The 21,928-nt window shown below is 44.1% G+C and overlaps 1 protein-coding gene and 1 long non-coding RNA gene across 2 annotated transcripts in view; one reads left to right on the top strand and one right to left on the bottom strand.

Moving 5' to 3' along the window:
- The window catches only part of CSPG4 (chondroitin sulfate proteoglycan 4), a 159,381-nt gene that overhangs the window by 90,398 nt on the left and 47,055 nt on the right, over window positions 1–21,928 (bottom strand). The gene's annotated exons all lie outside the window — the stretch shown is intronic.
- LOC133370032 (uncharacterized) lies at window positions 10,443–15,189 on the top strand. Its single transcript, XR_009759055.1, has 3 exons — window positions 10,443–10,502; window positions 10,959–11,005; window positions 14,666–15,189. It is a non-coding gene; the product is annotated as an uncharacterized LOC133370032 (long non-coding RNA).

Raw genomic sequence — 21,928 nt, 5'->3', positions numbered from 1 at the left:
TCTTTTGGGGACTTCCGGGAAGGGTGACTTCGCTTGTGCCTGCTTTTTGAGACGAGCTCTCGTCTCAGAAGAAGCTTTTTCAGTTTTAAAATCAGTCAGAACGTTCTTTTTGACTGGTAAAGATTTTCTCCCGGGCAGGGAGAAACGTAGAGATTAACCACAAAAGCCTGTTTTTGTTGGGAGGACTGGATTTCATTAATTTATGAGAGAAGGTTCAGCCAACGATGCCGGACGGACTTCCAAACAAGCTCTAACTGATTAATGCGACACGTTTATCTTTTCTTCAAAGAAAAACGGACTTTAACAGGCAAGCATCCTTCTTTCTATTTTTTTTTCACTTGGTTTAAATTGTTGTAGCAAAAAGAGATTTGTCAATGAATCAGCTATAAAGAATTTCTGGGTGAGTTATAACTCTTCTCTTTTATTCACGAAATTAAGGAGGAAAGAAATTGAAAAAGCTTATCTTTGTTTTTATTGCAAAAAGCTGGCCTGGAAGTGCATTCTAAAGATACAAACGGAAGAGGGATTTCTATTCCGAGGAGAAAAATAAATAAATAAATTTGATTTATGAACTTTGGAATATTATATGTCTGGGACTATTTTTTTTTTGGTCTACTTCATTTTGACGAATCTGCTTGCTCACGACGCCACTAACTGTTTTGATGCTGGGAACTAAATTTGTTTTGTATTCCTGAACATATAAGAGATAAGGCAGGCTGTTCTGTCTATACTGTGATGTCATCAAGCCTGGAATATTAACCCAATTGTTGCTGAAATAAGAAGTGGTTTTTGTTTTGTTTTGTTTTGTTTTCGTGGTTTTAAGAATGGCAATTAAGAAAGTGGCAGAGATTCTGGAGGTAATTATGTTTCAGAAAATAATGGATGAGATTGAGATAACGAAACAAACCCTGAGACAGGGTAGAAAGGAGATGAAAATTGAATTGGGCAAAATGACGCAGGAGCTTAAAGAAATAGGGGATCTTGTGAGAGAGGAGATTGATGAGATTGATGAGATCAGAGATGAGAAAAGAAAAATTAAAGGGAAGATACAAGCCCTGGAGATTGGAACAAATGTGGAATTGGAAAAAGATCTGGAGTTTATGGATATTAGAAACAAAGTTTACTGTCTGAAATTCAATGTTATCTCTGAAGAAATTAATGAAGATATTAGAGGTAAAGTTATCAATGTCTTGGATAATTTTCTGGACTGGAATGATGTGATGGAGCTTGACATAGAAAAAATCTATGGAATTAACTACAGATATGTGACAATGGAAAAACTCTCAAGAGATGAGCCAGTGCATTTTGTAAAAAAGAACAGAGATATGACTTTACAACAATATTTCAGCAACATATTCAGAATTGATGGCAAGGAAATATTTGTGATAAAGGAAATTCCCATCAGACTCTTACTATATGACTATGGCTACGATAGCAAGATTATTATGGGATACTGATAATGGAAGAATGGATACTGAAATTACTGGACTTAACAGGACTACTGAAGATGGAAGATGAAATTAATAGGGATAATGGAAGAATGGCTATTGAAATTATTGGACTTAACAGATTTGATGAGATGGATTAATCAATATGTTTATTTGGACTATGGCTATGACAACAAGATTATTATGGGATACTGATAATGGAAGAATGGCTACTGAAATTACTGGACTTAACAGGATTATTGAAGATGGAAGATGGAATTAACATTGATAATGGAAGAATGGCTATTGAAATTATTGGACCTAATAGATTTGAACGAGATGGATTAATCGACATGCTTATTTGGAGAAAAATTGATAGATATATTTCTCAAAGAATTGAAACCTCTCTTTGACTTTTTGTGGAAAGAATAAAGTAATGTTTATGAGATTTGATGATTAATTAAGATAACTACTGGAGGAAAGTGATTTTATAATATAATTTAAGAGACAGGATTGCTATATATTGTAGACCTATAACTGATCTGCGACAAATCGGAAGTCAACATTTTATTTTACTGTTTAATTATTTTTGTTTTGTTTTGTTTTTTGTCTTTGAATGTTTTTTTATTTTGTTTCGTTTGTTTTATGAAAATTTGAATAAAATTATTGTAAAAAAAAAGTGTATCTGCACGGAATGAAGATGCTCCTTTGACTTGCTCATCACTGTTGTGGTAGGAATCCTTTGTTTATGTGACATAAATGAGGGAATGGGTTTTCCTGTTTATCAAACACATTCCCTTGAAATGAACGTGACTGCAGGAAAACGTTCTGGAAAATTAGCGACATAGGAAGCTGCCTTATACGGAGTCAGACCACTGGGACTCTGCCCAGGCCATGCTCCCAGGCCACTCGCCCCATTGGCTCTGCTCTGTGCCTCCTCTAGAAATTTTGCCTGGCTGGAATGTGTCCTCAAACTGTGATAATATGTCTTGCTTACCTGGGTGAAGGATGGAGAGTGGTGTGTGTGTGTGTGTCTGGCCACACCCACTTTGGCCACACCCACCACTGGCATGCAGCTGCCGGGAGATGGCCCATGACGGAATTGTGGCCCTCAAGCTGAAAAAAAATACTGTATTCCCCAACCCTGGTCTACCACTAACAGGCAGCATGTTTCCAAGGTTTCAGGCAAGTGACATTACCAGTCCTAACTTGAAATGCTGGAGATTGAACTTTGGACCTTCTGCATGCCAAACAGATGCTCTGCCACTGAGCGATGTCCCTTCCCCAGTTGTGCCTCCCACATATAGTGTTTTCTGCCATCTGCATCAAAGCATTTTTGTCCAGGCCTGGTTTACTGAGAAGCAGCACAGAATTTAGCAAGTCGTTGCGGGTTCATTAGCACAGCTTGAAAGAAGGCAGGACGTGAACGATTTGATCCTGAGGCCAAGACGCTCTCTCTGGAGGCCGCCCGTCGCGTGTGAAGCCGAGGGAGGGCAATGTTCATGTCACTCTGGAATGAAGCGATTCCCAGCTGGCTCAGCTGCCACATGCAGTTTGCCAGAGAGGATGGTTCAAGAAGGACTCAAGTGGGAGAAGATAATAAAGCCATAAATCTTGGCTATTTTTATTAGTTTTGGTCGCTTTGTTTAAAAGCAGCTCCATTGATTTACAAGAAGCTTTTTAGGAACTCAAACTTAACGAGCTGGGATTTGTGATACAACAGCTTCCGAAAGAGACTGGGAACAAAAGTTTCATTTTAGTCAAGTTTTCATTTGAGCATGGGAAAGAGCACACTGAGTCAACTGCATTTTGAGTACAGCTTTCCATTTATAGAGGTTGTAGATTCCAGCCAGGTTCTTCACCTCCTTGAAAATTAGTGTTTAGAAATGTAACACTGCCTAACATCAGCCCCACTTTGGATCTTTCATTGGATTTGCCTATGGGACTGCAATTTTCTAGGAGGCATAAGCACAGACAGTGCTACACCGTTAGGCTCATGTTGTCACATTCCAATATGCAGCACTTAGCTAGCACCTTTCAAATCTCATGGGTATTTCTTCTGTGATTTCACATGAACCTAGGCTAGCTACACTACCAATTTCTACCCTAAATCCACTCTGGCCTACGAGTTTCTATCAGGCTTCTCTTAATAACTTACCCTTGACACTTTAGATTCTACAATACTCCACCTATAACTATGGATGGCAGAGAAATTTGATTCAGTTCACATTTAAAGCCGAATCCAATTCACCCTCATGAGAACTGAGATAGTGCTGTCCTTTGAAATTCTCACATGTCCAAATTTTGCAATGCAATTCTCCAACCAACCAATGTTAAAAATGCATATGTTAGGGGAAATTGTGTGAAGAAATGAAAACTACATGCATAATATCAGGAGAAATGGCTTGCAAAAATGTGTACATTAGTCAAAACTATACACAAAAATATTAGGAGAAATTCACACTAAAATGCTGGAGAATTTTCATGAGGATTTTTTTTTAAAAAATGGCTAATTACTGCAGAAATGTGGGGAACCTAATTTAAGATTGGAAAAAATGAGAAATTGAGAGAACTGAAATTGACAAGTCTTTCTGTCCCAACCTATATATCATCAGTTTCTACCTTGAAATCACCCACTAGATTCTAGCAAACTGTACCTATAGCCCAAAGGTGGAGAACCTGAGACCTGGAGGCCAAATGGGGCCCTCCAAGTTTCTGTATTTGGCCCTGGGAGCTCTGTCTGGGCCCAACTCCTTCCGAGGCCACATTCCCTCTCCCTAGGCCACACCCCTCACCACCCTAACTTTATACTATCCTTGAGTGTTTTTGCACTGGTTGGAATGTGACCTTCCGCTGTAATGATGCCTCTTGCTTGCTGGTTGGAGGATGGAGAGAGGTGTGTGCAGACACCTCTGACTTTTGACTGGACTGTAACTGTGCATAGGTAAGAGTCATGATCTTTGCTCCACCCACTTTTTCCTCTGGCCCCTAGAAGGTTCCCCATGAGGGAATGTGGCCCTTGCGATAAAACACCCCTACTATAATCCATCAGTTTCTGCTTTGGCCCAACCTCTGACCCACAAAGTTCTGCCTATATGCCACCAACTCCCACCACCTTGGCTCCATCTCTGACTTACCAGGTTCCCTCCCATTTTAACTTTATCCCTGTCTTCCACCACCACCACTGCCATCATTAAAACAGAAGCAACACACCTTGAAAGCTGTCATCCTAGGATAGTAATAACTAAGCCAGAGATTCCGTTCAGGGCTTGATGAGAAAAACCACATGCAGGATCCAGCTAATTAATCCAAGTTGGGGGGCCAACTGAAGGTACCTGGGATGTGTATGTGGCATTTGTTATTTGCTTCCCCTTTCAAACCTTAGCAGAATCTGCCAGTCAGCACAATTTCTGCCACACCTTCCACAGAGGGGACCCAAAAGCACTTTCCGCCCTGCTTGGAGTTTACTGAATGGCTGCAATATATTGAGTTTGGACATCAAGGCATCATTCCTTTCTTGTCATCCTGTTGGTGGGATACAAAGCTTGCATTCATGAGGTGTGCAGAAAAGAAGGGGTTAGGCATGTGGCTGTTCCTGAAAGAAATGAACAGGGTCTAGCACTGTCATGCCCCAAATGGTAGAGCTTGTGTCAACTCCTTTCTCAAAAGAGCCCTTTGAAAGTAGTTGGGCTGCCCTTGCAGCTGGTGCCTCCCTACTTCTCTCCCCCATTTGTTCTCATGCAGAAAGAAGGAGGGAGAGAATGTGTGCGTGTGCACACATGCGCGCACACACCCTGTCTAATGGCAGGAATGGCCCAGCCAAACCACAAACCTATATTTTTCTTAGCCAGCTTTGCAGGATACTAATTTCCTACTTTTCCCTGGCCACAAATAAAATGGTTGCATAAAATTTAGAGACTGGTTTGTATCTTATCATGCAGGTTTTTTCCTTCGAACCAATTGAACTCAATAGGGCAGGAGGAGGGACCCATCATCACCCCAGTGCCCCTAATCTCTGTAGTGCACAGAGTCAACATGAAAGGGCTCACTCAGCAATGTTGATGGTGAAATCTAACCTTCCATCTGGGTTCTTCTCTGTCTGATCGCTGAGAAGGAGTCTGCTTCATGGTTCAGGATTATGGGCGGCAAACCATCTATTATGGAGACAGGCAAGGCAACCCAATGCAGCCTCTTCAAAGAAAGCAAGGATCTGATTGTACCCTCCAACTTTTCTGAGATGAAAATGGGGACACACACTGTAAAGCCTCTCATGCCAAGAGTCACTGCCCAAAGAAGCACTTCTACACGATTGTACTATTAGGCATTGTGAAAGGGGTCAGTTTCATTGACCTTATGCCTCATTCCAGGGATGAGGAGCCTGTGGCTCTCTGGACACTTCTGGACTCCAACTCCCATCAGCCCCAGCCAGCATGGCCAAATGGCCAGGCATGGTGGGAGTTGTAGTCCATTATCATTAGGTTGTCACATAGAGGAGTGCTGGGATCTCTTCTCGATCATCCCAGAGTGCAGGATACAGAATAATGGGCTCAAGTTGCAGGAAGCCAGATTTTGACTGGACATGAGGAAAAACTTCCTAACTGTTAGAGCCATACAACAATGGAATCAATTAGAGGTAGTGGGCTCTCTGACACTGGAGGCATTCAAGAGGCAGCTGGACAGCCATCTGTCGGGAATGCTTTGATTTGGATTCCTGCATTGAGCAGGGGGTTGGACTTGATGGCCTTGTAGGCCCCTTCCAACTCTACTATTCTATGATTCTATGGAGCACCAAAGGCTTCCCCACTCCAGCCGTATTCATTCACTCTGCCTGTCACCTGGCCTCCATGAATCTGAATGCCAAAAAGGTGTTGGTCCTTTGGGTTAAAGATATATTTTTAAAAAATCTACAGTCTATTCTCAGCAGCTTGTAATATACCTTAGCAGTTGCAGAGAATAAAGCTGCATACTAGGAGCCCCATAATCATTATTGCCCTCTATTTTCAATGTTCAGGCAGTGGGTGCCATTTATTTATTTATTTATTATTTTATTTATATCCCGCCCTTCTTCCCAGCAGGAGCCCAGGGCGGCAAACAGAAGCGCTAAAAACACATCAAGACATCATAAAAACAGAACCTAAAATACACCAAAACAAAACAACTTTAAAAACATTTTTTTAAAAAAAAGCTTTTAAAACATCATTGAAAAAGGGTTAAAAAACATATTGTTTTAAAAAAACATATTAAAAAGCAATTCCAACACAGATGCAGACTGGGATAGGTCTCAACTTAAAATGCTTGTTGAAAGAAGAAAGTCTTCAAAAGGCACCAGAAAGATAACAGAGATGATGCCTACCTAATATTTAAGGGGAGGGAATTCCACAGAGTTGGTGCCGCCACACTAAAGGTCCGTTTCCTATATTGTGCAGAACGAACCTCCTGATAAGATGGTATCTGCAGGAGACCCTCACCTGCACAGCGCAGTGATTGACTGGGTATATAAGGGATAAGACAGTCTTTCAGGTATCCTGGTCCCAAGCTGTATAGGGCTTTGTACATCAAAACTAGAACCTTGAACTTGGCCCAGTAGCAAATGGGCAGCCAGTGCAATTCTTTCAGCAGCGGGGTGACATGTTGGCGATACCCGGCCCCAGTGAGCTGTCTCGCCGCTGCATTTTGCACCAGCTGCAGCTTCCGGACCAACCTCAAGGGCAGCCCCACATAGAGTGCATTACAGTAATCCAACCTGGAGGTTACCAGTGCGTGGACAACAGTGGTCAGGCTATCCTGGTCCAGAAACTGCTGCAGCTGTCTTACCTGCTGAAGCTGGTAAAAGGCACTCCTAGACACAGAGGTCACCTGGGCCTCTAGTGACAAAGATAGATCTAGGAGCACCCCCAGAGTACAGACCTGCTCTTTCAGAGGGAGTACAACCCCACCCAAAGCAGGCAACTGACCAATTATCTAAACTTGGAAACCACCAACCCACAGTGCCTCCATTTTGCTAGGAGTCAGGCTCAGTTTATTGGCCCTCATCCAGCCCACCACTGAGTCCAGGCAGCAGTCAAGGGCTTGCACGGCCTCTCCCAATTCAGATGTTACAGAGAAACAGAGCTGGGTATCGTCAGCATACTGCTGACACCTTGCCCCAGATCTCCTGATGACTGGTCCCAGGGGCTTCATATAGATGTTAAACAGCATGGGGGACAGGATGGTACCCTGCGGCATCCCACAGCACAACTGCCAGGGGGGCGAAAGACAGTCACCCAATGCTATTCTCTGAGAGCGACCCTGGAGATAGGATCGTAAACCACTGTAAAACAGTGCCTCCAATATCCATCTCACCAAGTTGGCCCAGAAGGATACCATGATCACAGATATCAAAAGCAGTTGAGAGATCAAGTAAGAATAACAGGGTCACACTCCCCCTGTCCTTCTCCCAATAAAGGTCATCCATCAGGGAGACCAAGGCAGATTCAGTCCCATAACCAGGCCTGAACCCAGACTGGGATGGGTCAAGATAATCTGTTTCATCCAAGAGTACCTGCAACTGCTGTGCCACAACCCTCTCAATCACCTTCCCTAAAAAGGGGGTAGTTGCAACTGGTTGCTAGTTGTCACAAACCAATGGGTCCAGGGTGGCCTTTTTCAGGAGTGGTCGGATCACTGCCTCTTTCAAGGTGGCTGGAACCACTCCCTCCCACAATGATACATCGACCACACCCTGGATCCACTCAGTCAACCCCCCTCAGCAAGCTTCAATAAGCCAAGAAGGGCAAGGGTCAAGAGGACACATTGCTGGCCGCATCATTGCAAGCACCTTGTCTATGTCATCAGGCCGCATCAACTGAATCTGTTCCCAAACAGTTGCAGCAGACATTGCACTGGACACCTAATTGGGGACTACTGTAGATGTGGATGGGGCATCAAGACTGCTACGGAGGTGAGCAACTTTACCCTCAAAGTGCCTTGCAAACAATTGACAGTGGGACTCTGAAGGGTCTAAAACTCCATTTCCTGGAGTGGATGTCATCAGACCCCTGACGATATGGAAAAGCTCCACTGGATGGCTACTTGAGGATGCGATGGAGGCAGAGAAGTGGGCCTTCTTCCCCATCCTCGCCACCACACAGTAGGCACGGTTATGATGTTTTACTTGTGCCCAATCAGCCTCACAGCACGTCATTCGCCACTTGCACTCTAGCCATCGTCCAGCCTGTTTCATTGCCCTTAGCTCACTGGTGTACCAAGGTGCAAATCGGGCTCCACAATGCTGGAGAGGGCGCTCGGGAGCAACAGTGTCAAGAGCCCGACGCTCCTCGCTGTTCCACAATGTGACAAGGCCTTCAACAGGGTCACCTGCTCTATCTACTGGGAACTCCCCCAGGGCATTCAGGAATCCTGTGGATTCCATTCGTCTCTGGGGGCGGACCATCTTAATCTGTCCATCACCCTTGCAGGGAAGGATAGGAGCCATAAGTCTAAACTTCACAAAGAAGTGATCTGACCATGACAATGGGGTGACATCCACCCCCCCATCCCCAGACCACCCCTTCCTCCATCTGGAGCAAAACCAAGGGAAGGGTGTGCCCTGCCCTATGTGTTGGGCCAGTAACAACTTGAGACAGCCCCATGGTCGTCATGGAGGCCATGAAGTCCCAAGCCAGAACACTAGAAGCAGTCTCCACATGGACATTGCACCCAGCACTGTCGTTCTGGACTCCTCCAACACCACAGCTGAGATGGCCTCCGCCAGCTCAGTCAGAGAAGCTGCAGGGCAGCAGGGTGGACGGTACACCAGCAGCAACCCTAGTTTACTGTCTCCTCAGCCCAACACTAGGTGCAGGCCCTCACAGCCAGCTCCAAGACAGAGTGGTTTTCTGGTGACAGAGATGGAAGTTCTGTAGACCACATCAACTCCTCCCCCCATCCCTGCAGCCTGTGCTGATGTTGTACCGAGTATCCAGGTGGGCAAAGCTGGTCAGATCAACTCCTCCAGGCTCACCCACCCAGGTCTCAGTAATGCACACCAAATCGGCACCTTCATTCACAATCAAATGGATGAGAGTGGTCTTATTGTGTACCAATCTGGCGTTAAACAACAACACACACAGGGCAGTGGGCATAGCAGATGAGGAACGAGGAACCCATCCATGAGAGGAGTGGCAGCAAGGAACAAGGCGCAGATAGCCTTGTCCTCGTCTTCTATGGTAATTCTGCCAGATAGGCGACACACAAATTAAATATTATTATTATTATTATTATTATTATTATTATTATTATTATTATTCATCACATCCCCATGGCTATATTTCCCTCTGCCCGTGATCACTGAAACTGGGGTGGCATCACCCATGTTCCTCCGTGCTAAGACTCCTCCTAAACACTTAATATGGACCCAACACAAGCCCACCAAGAAAGCCTGTCAGAGCGAATTATCCCAGTAGGCCTCTGCGAGAATTGGGAACAGTCATACCCATTCAAACTTTTTCACACAGGGCCCATCTACTCCCCTTCCTGTCTCACACCCAAGGAGGGCCAGCCTTCTGCCAGTTACAGACTCTCACTCTGAAGGCATCTGGTGACTTTCTCCTATCATTCAGTTCACTGCACAGGCTCTCACCCTGTGCAGGAACTACACATGCACCACATGCCCTCCCCACCACCAATCTCCTCTAGATTAGTTTAACAGGAAACAAAATAAAAATAAAAATAAATGGTAATAGAAGGGGGTAGTGCCCTTGCCCTTGGGACTCCCTAAGGGGCTCCCCAAGGGCAGCTGGGCTTTTATGCCTCCTGCCCCAGCCAGCAACTGATGCAAGAGGCTGCAAGATTGACTGCAGCCTCTCTCTGGAACCAGGGTCAGGCAGGGGGTCCCAGTCCTTGCAGCTCTTACCAGGGACTTCAGCTGTCTTGGCAGGTTTTCTTCAGTCCCCTAGTGCTGCAGCTGTTCCCTGTTGCTTATGAATGCCGTTTCTTATGTATAGCCAAAACAGCACCATCCATACACAAGAGTGCCATACCAGGTGAACCTCAAGGTTTGCAGGAGAAACATTACAGGAGTGGGAACCCTGAAGGGTAAGAGGAACCCCAAAAGTAGCCCAGTGGGGAGTGGGTTCAGTATGCTGTCTGATTTTTGCTGCAGGGGAGGGAATGGAAAACTGGAGAGGGGGAATAGAATGGAGTAAACAGCAAAACTCCACACTGTAACATTTTATTGCTGGTTCCAGGTGTGCCTTCCTAGTTTTCATTAGATATGAAAGGATCTGTCAGTTTTGGTGCTCTCCGTTTCTCATTATTCCAATTTTAAATCCAGGTCTCTGCATTTCTTTAGCAAGTTGTGAATTCATTTTTTTTTTTAAAAATCCTCATGAAAATCCACCAGCATTGCAGTGTGCATTTCTCCTAATGAATTCATTTTTGTATGTTGCTTTGACTAATATATACCTTTTTGCAAATTTCCCTCTAATATAATGCATTTTTGTATGTTGTTTTCACCAATATATTCATTTTTATGCACTTTCCCCCACATAGATGCATTTTTGTGAACATTGGTTGGAAATCTGCATTGCCACATTTGGGTAAGTGAGAATTCCAAAGGATAGTTGTGTTTTGGTTTGCTCAATGCAATTTGGTAGATTTGCCTGTAACTGTGAACTGAATCAAATTGTTCCCCTATCCCTAGATCATGTGCATGCATTTAGATGAATGTGAGTTAGAGAAAAGATGCATCTTCTGTGGTGGCATCTTGTCTCTGGAATGATCTTCCCTTGGAAGTGCGCTTGGCACCAACAATGTGAACTTTTCGTTGACAGGTGGCAACACATCTATTTGCCCAGACCTTTGGGAGGGGGTGATAAATACAGTATGCCAGACAGTTTGGAATTATTTACTTTATGCTTTTGGTAATATATTAGGATAGGAAGCTGCCTTATACTGAGTCAGACCACTGGTCCATCTAGCTCATTAGTGTCTACACTGACTGGCAGCGGCTCTCCAGGATTAAGGGCAAGGTTCTCTCCCAGCTGTACCTGAAGATGCCAGGGACTGAACCGGCAATCTTCTGCATGCAATGCAGATGCTCTGACATTGAGCTATGGCCCTAACCCAATATGTACTGATGTGAATTATTTTAACCTTTTATGTTTTTTCTTTTTAATGATATTTAATTGTTGTTTTAATGATGTACAAATTCCCGCTCTGGGGCCTTCTGGTGACGGGCAGGTTATAAATTCTAGATATAAAACAAATAAATCTCAGAGGTTTAATGGTATGAAAGTGCTAAGGGGGAAAGGCATGCTTGCTGAGCCCTGAAAAATGGTAACAACTCTTGCAATTGACGTGAATAAAAGTTTAACATGGCAACCCCCAAAGGGGAAGATTGGGACCAATTAGGGACAGTGTTTTATCAGGGACAGGGGACAAAATATGGACTGTCCCTAATTTAAAAAGGAGAGTTGGGAGCATGTCCAGTGTCAGCCTTCCCCAACCTGGTGCCCTCCAGCTGTTTTTGACTACACCTCCCATCAGCTCCAGCCAGTACATCCGACACTTGGAGATTATGGGAGCTGTAGTCCAAAACATCTGGAGAAGACCAGGTTGGAGCAGGCTGTTAAAACCTATTGGCTTCATCTCTTTCTCCTTACATTGACAGAAGCTTCTGCACAGGAATGATGGTGCATAGGCAGCTGCCTGATGCTGAGTCAGACCATTGGTCTGCCTCAGATTTAGCATTGTCTGCAGCAGTAGTTCACAACAGTTTCCCCCTATGGACCCGGGATGTAGTTATTCAGGGTCACGGAGAGTCATAGACCCCTTATTTTTTGGGAGCAGGGTCCTAGTAGGGTCCCTGTGTAGGAGCCAATCATCATGAAAGGGGAGCAAGTTAGCCACTGAGAAGAGTCCTTCTTTTGGGTTGATTGGAACCAATCAGAGCAAAAGGAGGTGAGTCAGCCACTGAGCAGACTCTTCTCAGTAGCTAATGCACAGCCTCCCCTTTCATGTTGATTGGCTCTTAGGGACATCTCTTATAGTGGAGTGTGGAGAGCAAGGAAGGTGAGGGAAAGTGGAAAGGGGTGGTGGCTGTAAGGGGGCATGGTGTGACTCTCATGAAGGGACCCTGCACTTCTGAATTTGCCACTACGCTACCTCATGGACGATTTGAAAATTGCTCAGGATCGTGAAGGAAGATTGTTCTGCCAGTTGTGGTGATTGTAATGTGCTGCGCTAGATGCGACATGATTTTTATACTGCTTCTTTTAGTCCCTGTATATTGTATTTTATTGTATTACAATTCGAATTCTTTGGAATTTGAATTCTGCAGTAAAACACAATATACACACAATGCTGTGTAAGAAATAAAAGAAGCAATCAAAGGACAATTCAAAATCAGGATGAATATTTGGTGTGATGGATGTGCATGCATGTAAAATATATGCACTGCACATGTGCGACTTAATTCCCTGCTTCTATGAACAACCCACTTGGGTTCTGTTTACATGTTATGGAGACGCAGATAGAGATGTGAAGGCCCAGAATCTCCCCCCCCCCCCTCCGATTTTTCTAGTTTTTTCCCAGTCTCCAGAATCAGAGCTCGGGAACCTGTGGCCCTCCAGAGGTTGATGGACTCCAATTTCCATCAGCCGTAGCAAGCATGGCTAGTGGACACGGATGATGGGAGTTGTGGTTAGCTAGTCCCGCTTTACAGAAAACCTTTTAATGATCCAATGGCAATACTGAGAACATTAGCAGAAGCTTAATGGAGCTGGGTGTGACAGGTTATCCCTCTTGCTTTGTTTTAGCGTTCAGGGGTTTCATATTGCTAGTTACTATGCAGTTGCATTTCAATGGTTATTTTTTTTCCTGTTGGATTTTAATTGCAAACCACTTTTGGGAGCCAGTTTTTAGCTGGGAAATGGGGGATTCTATATTGTTTAGCTAAAAAAAGAAAGAGCTCATTGGGCACTCAAAAAAATCTCAGCAGCAGCAACATCTGAGGCCTGGGGAGTCGGCATTTCTCATCGTTGTCACTCGGAGTCCTTTCATCAAGGTGCCAGGAGCTGCAGACTGCCCAGTAGTTCAGGTGAGGTGATGGCGTGCCCCAGAGACTAAAGCATCTGGTGCTACCTGGCCCTGGTTGCTAGACAGCACACACAGGTAGGGCAGAGGTAGGCAACTACATCTAGAATGGTGGATTTATTCCCGTCATCAGAGGAGCTGCCTGGTCCTGGGAGACAAGGCTTAGCCTGCCTCGCTCTCACCCATCCCAAGTGGTGGGTCACCTCCCCCTCCAATGAGGCTCCCCTTTTCCACAAGAAGGAAAAGAAGAGACAGGACTCCTGCCTCTCCATCCAGAGCTGCCGGAATCAGGGAAAGAGGAGGATCTCTTTCCGCCAGCCTCTGTCTCAGCCTCCTCCACAGTAGCATGGTGGCAAATTCAGAAGTGCAGGGTCCCTTCCTGATAGACTCAGCCATGCCCCTACCCCCTTTTGCTGCTGGGTTAATGCCTTCTCCAACAACAACAGATGTCCCTAGGATCCAATAAGCATGAAAGGGGAGGGTGCTAGCTACTGGAAGGAGTCTTCTCAATGGCTGACTCACCTCCTTTCACTCTGATTGGCTCCAATCATCAGGAAGCATGTTAGAAGACTCTTCTCAGTGGCTAACGCAATCTCCTTTCATGCTGATTGGCTCATAGGACATTAGAAACATAGGAACTCTGCTGGGACCCTCCTCCCAAAAAGGTAAAGGGTCTAAGACCCCCCTAGAACCCAGATGTCTAAACCACTGCTCCGTCATCCACTCTCCTCCCTCCTCCTTTTCCTCTGCCAACACAAGCCTGATTCGCTGCCTTGGGGTTCCTACAGAATTCTGCGGAGTCTGTCCCTCCCCCCTGATGAGATTCAGAGGTCTCAGGCATGGTGTGCTGTTATTTTATAATTTAAGTTAAGTTTAATTTTCATTTTATTTTAGGCTGCAATCCAATACACACTTGCCTGGGAGGAAGTTCAACTGAACGCAATGGAGCTTACTTTCGAGTAGACATGTGTTGGATTGCAGCCTTAGTCTTTTAAGGCTGCCTGCCAGCTAGCAGATTGCAACCCCTTTCCCTGTCTTGGCCTTCCTGAATGTTCCCCATAGCATGGATAGGTGGGTGCATCCACCTGCCGTTGATGCCAAGGAGGTTTGTGAGGGTTGCTGGGGAGCTGTTGTGGTTACGGTGTCAACTCTCCTTCCATCAGACAAAGGCAATGGTATTAACACATCAAACACAGCTGGATCCAGGAGGAGAGAAAGGACAGAACGACATCCAAGAGGCAGCATCAATTTTCATTCTGTCATTAATTCCCCTTGTGCTGGCGTTTGTAAGTCAGGCACGTACCGTTCCATGCGTGTGATGCCCAGCAGCCAAGATCCAAAGCCTCTGGCAAAACCGACAGGCCGCCAAGTCAGCTGCTGGGCACTGCTTGAAACCTATCAATACTCTGTCCTTGGTGGGATGAAGGCAGCTCACTGAATGCAAGAAGAAATTTCAGGAACGGATGGGCATTTTTTTCTCAGGTTGAAGAATTGCTTTTTGTCCCAGTATTTCTGATAAACCACGAGGAGTGAAAGATGACTGTTGCAAGCATGCTGTGTGCAATGCCCCACCTTTTTTTTTTTTTTTTACTACCTGGCTGTTAAACAAATCAAATGAGTCCTGTATAGATTTGGGCAAACCTATCGGTTTCTATGTATCTCAGTTTCTTGTTTTTGCAATCTTATGTTCCCCACATTTCTCAATCAGTTTGCATTAAAAAAAAGTGCTCATGAAAATGCATAATAATTTTAGTTGCAAATCATTAGCAAAGTCACTTAAATAATGCAGATAGAGTCCACAGAGAAAAGTCCTAATAACACTTTGCTGAGTAGACTGACCGAAGACAACTATTATATAATTTGAGATGAATGGAACAGAGAGAGATTCTCTATTTCAGTTCAGGCCTTATCCACAGCAGGGAGACATGCAATCAAGCATACAGAGGACAACTCCTAAGAACTAGTCAAGATCATGCCACTCTGCTAAGCAACACTTCCACCAGTCCCCTTCTTGACTAGTTGACTTTAACACTAACAGAATTAACCTTTGAGTTGCAAACTGAATGATCCTTGCTGTTGCACTTTCAACGTAAATTGCTCCTAAGAAATACATGTTTGTATGCAATTTTCCCCAATATACAAATGTCTGCAAAGTAATTTTTTGCAAAGTAATTTTGCATGTAGAAAGGAAAGGGGGAATCAGTCCTTCCCTACACCTATCTGTCGCAATGTGACTGTTGCCCTGTCCGCGTTTTTTTACTTCTTTCCATCCAATCTTTTTACTTCAGCTCCACCCACTTTTAAAATGTTGGCTCATTCCACTTTGGCATGTAGTACCGGGGGGTTGCTACAAGGCAAAGCAGCCCTTGGAGGCAAAATGTTTTGCCACCCCTGGACTAGATAATCTTAGGCAAGTCACTCTCTGTCTCAGGCCACATCCACACCATGCATTTAAAGCACTCTTATGTCATTTTAACTGTCATGGCTTCCCCCAAAGAATCCTGGGAATTATAGTTTTTAAGGGTGCTGTTAGGAGACCCCTATTTCCCTGTTCACAGAGCTACAATTCCCAGAGTTTTCTGGAAAGAGGGACTGATTGTTAAAACACTCTGGGAACTGTAGATCTGTGAGGGGAATTGGGGTCTCCTAGCCACTCTCAGCACCCTTACGAAACTACAGTTTCCAGGAACTTTGGGGGAAGCCATGTCTGTTAAAGTGGCATAAGAGTGCTTTAAATGTATAGTATGGATGTGACCTCAGTCTCAGTTCCCCTGTCTGCAATGTGGAGAATAAAAACACCAGCTGTTGCCTTACAGAGTTATTGTAATAATTACACTTAGAAAATGCATGTAAAGCACTTTGAACACTTGAAAGCACCATACACATGTATTATTATTAGCACTTTATTAAAAAGCAAAACACTTTACATCATTATGTCACTATTTTGTCCAACAGCCCTGCAAGGTAGGCTACTGTTATTATTCCCATATTGTTGGGTTACGTGGGGGGAAAGAGATGAGGTTGGCTTGCCTAAGGCTGCTTACTGAGTCAGATTTGCACTAAGGACTTCTTGGCTCACTATTCACTCTGGGATTCACCCCAATCCCAAACAACCTTTTGGCAGGGTTGAGGCTTCCACCAGAGGATTCCCATAAAATCCCCTTGATAGGAAGCCTATCATTTGGGGTTTTAAATTTTTTTCCCCTGTTTCTCTCCTCTGCAAGCAGGCCAGTCTCACTTGATAGCTGCATTTCTTACTACAAAGATCAGGTGTGTTGGCAAGAACTTCACAATCCTATGAAGACTGCATTCCAAGATGCATTTATGAGACTGTAGGACATGGGAACAGTCATGTCACAGCTGTGATGATCACATGTGTCTTGGTCTACTTAAAAAAATATTATTGCAATTTATTTCAAATTAAAAATATATAATCTAGGGATGGGGGAACTTTTGATCTTCCAGATATTGGTGGACTCCATCAGTCCCAGCCAGCAGGGTCAGTGGTTGGTCAGGGTTGATGGGAGTTGTAGTCCAGCAACATCTGGAGGACCATAAATTCTCCATCCCTGACACGAACAGATACATTCACATTTTGTATCAGAAAAAAGAAGAAGAGAGCAATAGCATATGGTCAGGCTTAATAATATTTAGCAAGTGGCATGTAATATTCAAAAGCTAGGGTTGGCTGAATCTGTCCATTCTGGTTTCTCTTGGTTTCTTATTTTTCCATTCGGATGTTCTCCACATTTCTGCATCGCTCTGTACTTTTTAAAAAGTCCTCATGAAAATTCATCAGCATTTTAGTGCAAATTTTTCCTGACAGAGACATTTTTATACGCAAATTTGCCTGATATTCACAGTTTTGCAAGCAAATTTACCCAATTATAATGCATTTTATATGTTGATTTCACCAATATATGCATTTTATGCACACTTTCCCCTAATACACACATTTTTGTACCCATTATTTGTTTGGAGAACTGTGTCAGAAAATCCAGGGAAGTATTAATTTTGAAGGAGAGCTGTGTGCCAGATTCCATATTGTTTTGGAAAGTGCAAATTAGGTAGGTTTGCATCAAAACCCTAACCAAACTGAATTTCTCTTGCATTCCTAGTCCCACCAAACTTTTTTCATGCTGCTGTAATCAGCTCCAAAACTAAAGGCTGCCTATTCTGTAAAGACCCCTTGCCTCCATATCTGTTTAGTACAAACAACTACTCTGCTGTAGTTTCCTAACTCACTCCTCTTTTAGAAGAAGACATTACTGTTTCCCCACAGATTTCAGTCAATGTGCTATATGTTTGGGGAGAGGCCGTAGCTCAGTGGTAGAGCACTTGCTTTGTGCGCAGAAGGTTTCAGATTCAGTTCCTGGACCACATTCACACTATGCATTTATTCCACTATTATTCCACTTTAAACAGTCATGGCTTCCACCAAAGAATCCTGGGAAGTGTAGTTTGTGAAGGGTGCTGACAATTGCTAAGAGACCCCTATTCCCCTCACAGAGCTATAATTCTCAGAGTTCTGTGGGAAGAGGGACGGACTGTTAAACCACTCAGGCAATTTTAACTCTGTGAGGACAACAGGAGTCTCCTAGCAACTCTCAGCACCCTTCACAAACTACCCTTCCTGAAAATGTAGGTCCTACCCTTTCTTGAATGCTAATGAAGAGATATTCCCTTCTGGTCCAGCTTTGTAACTACCTTTCCTGTAGGGCAGGGATGGGTAGCTTGTGTTCATCTGGATGTTCTTGGACTCCTACACCTATGAGCCAGGATGGTCAATGGTCAGGGATGATGGAAGTTGTAGTCCAACAATGTCTGGCCACGGGGAAGGGCCATAGCTTTTGCATGCAAAAGGTCCCAAGTTCAATCCCCAGAAGGTAGGGCTGGGAGAGACTTCTGCCTGAAACCCTGGAAAGCTGCTGCCAGTCAGTGTAGACAATACTGAGCTAGATAGGCCAGTGGTCTGACTCAGTAGAAGGCAGGTTCCTATGTTCCTAACCCTGCTTCAGAGATTGCAAGGGGTCATGAAGGAGCTAATGTCTTCTAGCGCCATCCTACATATGTTTACAAAGAGATCAGTCACACTGAGCTGAATGGGACTTACTCCCAGGAAAGTGTGCATAAAACTGAAAGGCCCAGTTCATCAAGGAAGAGCCATGTAGGTCAGTGGTCACATGTTCTGCATGCCAAAAGTCCCTGGTTCTGTCCCTGGCATCTTCAGGTAAACGTCTGTCTGGAACTCTGGAGAATTGCTATCGATAGTATAGAGATGGACTGATGGTCTAACTCAGCTTAAGGCAGCTTCTTATGTTGTTACAAATCCTGAGTCATTTAGAGCAAGTGTGGGAACCTTTGGTTCTCCAGACATTGCTGAACTACAACTCCCATCAACCCCAACAAACATGGCTAATGGTCAGGGCTGATGGGAGTTGTAGTTCAGCAACATTTGGAGGGCCAAAGGTTCCCTATCCCTGATTCAGGGCATTGCACAATGGAATCCTATGCATGCACACTCAGAAGCCCAATGGGGCTTATTCCCAAGTTAGGGTGCACAGGACTGCAGCCACAGATCAGTATATATAGCAGTATGGACGGGATGATCCTGGCATGTTTGTCTGTTTGATCGCTGCTCACCCTAACTGTTTTTGTAGCATGATAACACAGATGTCCAGAAATGTTACCCTTGTCAATGCAGCTAATTGAAAACAGCTTTTTCCCAGTTACGGAACAGAGCTCTGGAAAGAGAAGCTGGCATCAGAAGCATCATTCTTTGCCCCAGAACACACAGACCCGTCCATGTTTGTGCCAGGGAGTAATTCTGTTGTAAAGCCTGGATTTCTGAGACATATCCCATGTTCCTGTTTGGCACATTCTGAAGGCTGACAGTTTTGTGTCGCACAGCAACTGGGGTTCTGTACATGACTTTGTTTGGCATTTTTGCAACATCACACCTCCAACATGCCTCAGATGAAAATTGGGACTCTCTTGCAACACTCCAATCCCCCTGCCAAGGATCATTTCCTGAATACCCCCCCCCCGTAAGTATAGCACATTGCTGAAGAGGGCTTCATTCTGCCCTAACAGATCAGCTTACAGTGGGTTGAACATGTTTGTTCAGTGTGCAAGAGAAGTGAGTTCATGGTTCACACCCATGAGACTGCAGGTACAGAAAGGCCCAGATGCATAGGATGTTTTTCTCTCTTTGGGACAATATACCTGATGAATGGTGGTGTATGCTCAGCTGGGCCCTGACTCTTTGTATGTTGTGCATGTGTTACGCACTGAAAGAGAGGAGAGAGGGAGCAGCCAGGAACAAGATCCGGTGACTCTCTAGAGTGGTACAAATGTAGCCAATTATGTTCTCGCCAAAGCTTGCCCTGCAACCATGTCCTCTTTGAAACAGTTGCAGCTAGCCAGGATGAGATGAAGGGATTTTTAATTATATTTCATCAACAAGCCTCTGGAGGGGGCTGGAGAAAATCATCCCAAGTTGGAAACGCAGGGAGGAGAAGGGGGGGGGAGAAGGTGGGTAGGAGGCTGAATCTAAATAGAGTCTTTGTGACGTCTGCTGGAGTGTGACTCAGACTCGCTCATCGGCTGAGGCCTGCCAAGGAGAACTTGGCCTGGAAAGATTGTATCAGCCCCACAGGATGTGGTTTCCAAATTCATCCTCCACTTCTCCCCCTTTTCTATTTCACTGCAAGGATTTCCGGACTCCACCCTATGCTTGCAGCTCCTCACACCCACAGATTTCTCTTTTCAGCATCTTCTATGTCTCTGGTTCAGATTGGCTTTGATCAGGACAGGGGTGAGGAATTCTCCTAAATAATATTAGGAGCATCTAAGAAAATGTCCTTTTGGCAAACGGGATACAGAGGGCCTAACAATGCACCAATGTGCGTTTTTGAAAATGTAATGTTATGTTATTTTATGAATTTGTATCGTCTTGCCCTTCCTATTATGGTGGCTCATGTAAAACAAATAAAAGAAAAACACCTAATAAAGCAATAATTAAATAAAAGAGCAGAGCCCTAAGTTAAAGACTCTAATATGAAACTTATCTGCTGCTGGGGTAGTACTTGATCAATAAAAATTCATACTGGCTTTCTTACAAAGCTGCCTTAAAGTATTTATATATTGTTTGTTGTTATAGGCCTTCAAGTCCATTACGACTTATGGCGACCATATGAATCTTTTTTGGATATATTCATAGGGTTTTCATGGTAAGGTATTCAGAGGTGGTTTACCATTGCCTTCCTCTAAGCCTATGGCACTCGGTATTCCCAGGTGGTCTCCCATCCAAGTTCTAACCAGGCCTGACCCTGCTTAGCAAGCTCAAAGTGTTGTACATGGTTCTCTCCTCTCCATTTTATCTTCACAACAACCCTTTGAGGTAGGTTAGGTTGAGAGACAGTGACTGGTCCAAGGTCACCCAGTGAGCTCCATGGCTGAATGGGGATTTGGGCCCTGGTCTCCCAGGTCATAGTCCAATACTCTAACCATTAAACCACAAGGCTCTTATATGAAGTCAAAAACATTGGTTCATCCAGTTCAATATTATCTGCACTAGGGGTGGGGAACCAGTGCCTCTCCAGATTATTATTGTTTATTTATTACGGTCATAGACCCGAGCTGGTTATATACAATTTAAATATACAGGTAAGTACATTTAACAGTAATAGAATAAAAAGTAAAACAAGATAGAAATAAGCCAAAGTTCAGTTTTAAGCTAATAGGCAAAATTCTTCGTCTAGCAATTTGTCAAGAACAGAGAATTAAAATAAGTCATTAAATCAAGAGTGCATAATTCGAACCTGGTTTTTACGTATGGATTGTGATACATAGAGAAATTTGGCAACTAGTTCTGTTAGAGTTTTGTCTTTATCGGACAAAAGAAAGTGAACAATCCATTCTGGTGTTCTATCAGAAGAGGTAGAAATGGATGGTAGAATTAATTTAACTCTTGGAACATTGTATATCTCACAGTTAAGTAGGACATGTTCCAGGGTTTCAGGCAAATTCTGATTACAAATACAGTAGCGTCTTTCTAGCGGTATACCTTGATAACGACCTGTTAAGAGAGCTGATGGTAGACAGTTGAATCTGGCACAAGAGAACAGAAATCTATAGTGTGAGGAGGTTAACTCTTCCAGATATATTGCTGAAGATGGAAAACGGAAACTTAAATTAAAGTGCATTGGGGAGCACGATGTGTGGGCCTTTGAGATTAGATATTGTTGGTCAATATCCTTTAATCGTTGGATGATGGTAGACTTAGCCATCGCTAGGTTCCAAGATGATAATAGTTCAAGAGACAGGCCTAGGTATTTTAGCTTCCCACTAAAGGTTTTGGTCCATGTACTTTCGAAGGGATCTTTCCAAATTAGGTGCAAGAGCCCTAAATGGGGCTCAGAATA

This window comes from Rhineura floridana, chromosome 14, assembly GCF_030035675.1.
Source record: "Rhineura floridana isolate rRhiFlo1 chromosome 14, rRhiFlo1.hap2, whole genome shotgun sequence".
Lineage (NCBI taxonomy): Eukaryota > Metazoa > Chordata > Lepidosauria > Squamata > Rhineuridae > Rhineura > Rhineura floridana.
This window is presented reverse-complemented; position numbering and strand designations above follow the sequence as displayed.